Raw genomic sequence first — 2,926 nt, 5'->3', positions numbered from 1 at the left:
CGATGACGCAACAATATATATATATGTACACTATCCACAATTTAGAGGAATTTTTCACGGCACGTGATAGGCGTGGACTCGTCACCAAACTCCCCATGAAAATTTAAACTATTTGAGCAGTATGGAAACGCCAGTTGTCGCTTGAGTAGATGATTATTGATTTGTGAATTTATTACAGGGGGATGATTCGTTGTTTTGAGGTAGCGAATTTGTCTGTTACTGTCAATTAATTCAATTTTGTCAGTAGTGAGTTTGGGTTTTGATTTTGGTAAATATAAAATCAACTTCTAGTTTACGACACCTTCTGAAAGCGAGATTGTAATTTTGTTGGAAATAATGGCTTGCTGGGGCTGAAGCTATCCCAAAATGTGCCTCAGCCTCCACTGCAGCCACTACACCCAACGGACAATCATTACTGTTAAAGGCATATTCATTTCCTAATACTAGAGCATGTAAGCCCACAAAATTTTGAGTGTAGGCTATAGTTGTCCAAACATGCGAGGTCTGTGTTAATAAATTTTAATTAATTTGGTATAACGTTCTCACCTCTCCTTTTTTTTTTCTTTCTTGTTTTATGTTAGGAGTTAGGAACAAACCTCGAAAACGACAAAGTAAAAAAGAAATTAACAAAAAACAACACGATCTAGATTGTGCTAAACGACTGAAACCCCAAATCAATATTTTGAGCGGGGTTTGGACACTTAAAAAAAAAAGACCATTTGGTAATGAGCAAAAAAAAAAAATGTTTATTATTCTTTTACCAACGAATAGTGGGATTGACCGCCACATTATAACGACCAACGAATGAAAGGGTGTGTTCGATGACATGAGTCGAACACGCGAGCCCTTACCACCAGTCTATACCAAACGATCTCTTGATTTAAATTATTAAATACGTATATATTTCTTCATTTTTTTCTTTTTCAAAACCGTGCTAAAATAAGCCGATTCAATGGTTTGTTCATTTTCTACCTGCTAAAGTTAGTATAAACGAGTTTGAGAAGAAATTTCGTGTTTGAAAAGCTTTTCTTGGGGGGTACGCATAACCTACTGGTGAAATGCGTTAGGCTGCTGTTTTAATGGCCCAAGATTTGACATGTGATTCTGTTGAGAACACTCTACACTTACAGCTGTGGTCGCGTTATAAGAGTAACAGTTAATCTATTATTCGGTCCCATAAGACAGAAAACCTTTCGGCGGCAAGTGTTGCTCCATCTGATCGGTAGTTCAAAATAAAAGATGGCTGTCCTGAATTTTTGGGCCGATTAACCCATTTGTACGTAAGTTGAACTTGAGATTCCTACCTTTTAGTATTTGGAAAACGAGGTTTACTCAGATGGAACAAGGCTTTTTTATCTATATTTTAATAAATTTTTATCACCAGTAGTGCATATTATAAATGTTGTTCAAATTGTTTGTATGATATTTATGTATATATTTCCTTTAATCAATAAACATCCGTTTGCTGCCTGAAAAATAATGTTTCAGCTTAAACAACCTGGAAAATATGGCTTTAGCGTGTGGTATTCCGATTTTTACATTTATTGCGAGCAAGATTGAACTACCGATCTATAGATCGCGCTTCTCCAACATAGGCATTCATATCTTATGACAATATAATTTTATTGTTTGTTTTGTTTTGAATTTCGCGCAAAGCTACACGAGGGCTATCTGCGCTAGCCGTCCCTAATTTACCAGTGTAAGACTAGAAGGAAGGCAGCTAGTCATCACCACCCACCGCCAACTCTTGGGCTACTTTTTTACCAACGAATAGTGGGATTGATCGTCACCTTATAACGCCCCCACGGCTGAAAAGGCGAACATGTTTGGTGTGACAGGGATTCGAACCCGCAAGTCGAGCACTGTAACCACCTGGCCATGCCGGGCCCATAATTTTATTATTTTTAAACGAGTTACCTGATTGCACGTTGCTGTAAAATTCTGCCGCACTATAGTTAAATATCACTAATCAACATAAACAAAGTAACAGTATAGAGGGCTGAAAACAGAAATGATATATATGTTTATCAAGCCCAGCACAGATGGCCCTTGTGTAGCTTTGCGCTTAACTAGAAACAAATAAATATAATTTTTCGATAGATTTTTTTTCTTCTTTTAATGCTCTTCTAGATTTTGTTCTGTTGTCGCCCATCGAATCAAAAAATTCGGTATATATCGTAAAGTTGAACCATTTAAATTTCTGCTACTTGTAGCTCGGTACTTAAAATGATAATAAAAATCATATACCTTACTTTCGTGAACTACTGCTTTAATATTCATGTTAATTGTCGACCAATAAATTAATACTTTTTATGACATATTGGTGCCGCAAATGGTGGTAAATTTGTATTTTTGACGTTCTAAACCAACAAGCTGGTGGTTCAGGTGTTGTTTCACGTATCCAACAGGTGTTTTGGTCTGACAAAACACACTGAGGGATAAAAATAACTTTCCGTTTATGAGTACAAGTCAGCGATATATTTTACTTTCATGCAAGGTATAAGAATTGTTATATCTATGGAATATTTATCTTCCAATCGTTTAGTAACCACTATTAATTAAACTATGTAATACATTAAGTATTATTCTGAGTACTGCGATTGCGTTTACTGGTTCGAAAATCTCACGTTTAATTTATGTACGGTGAGTGAAAAGTTCGCTTTTTAAAGTGGACCCCAACGTCGCAGCTAACACTCGTCATTTTATATAAAGAAATTATTAGAATGTCGAAAATTCGAAAACAGGATAATTACCAGAGGTAAGTAGAAGAATATGTGTAAAACACTAAAATTATTAGCTTAATACAAGTTAATTTCAAAGTGAGGGAAACCAACAACGTTTATTGATAAGTGTCATTTAAAACGTAGGATATGTATAATGGCTGGACACGGCTTGAATGGGTAATGAAGAAAAACTTTAATATAAG

This window comes from Limulus polyphemus, unplaced genomic scaffold (assembly GCF_000517525.1).
Source record: "Limulus polyphemus unplaced genomic scaffold, Limulus_polyphemus-2.1.2 Scaffold857, whole genome shotgun sequence".
Classification (NCBI taxonomy): Eukaryota; Metazoa; Arthropoda; class Merostomata; order Xiphosura; family Limulidae; genus Limulus; species Limulus polyphemus.
This window is presented reverse-complemented; position numbering follows the sequence as displayed.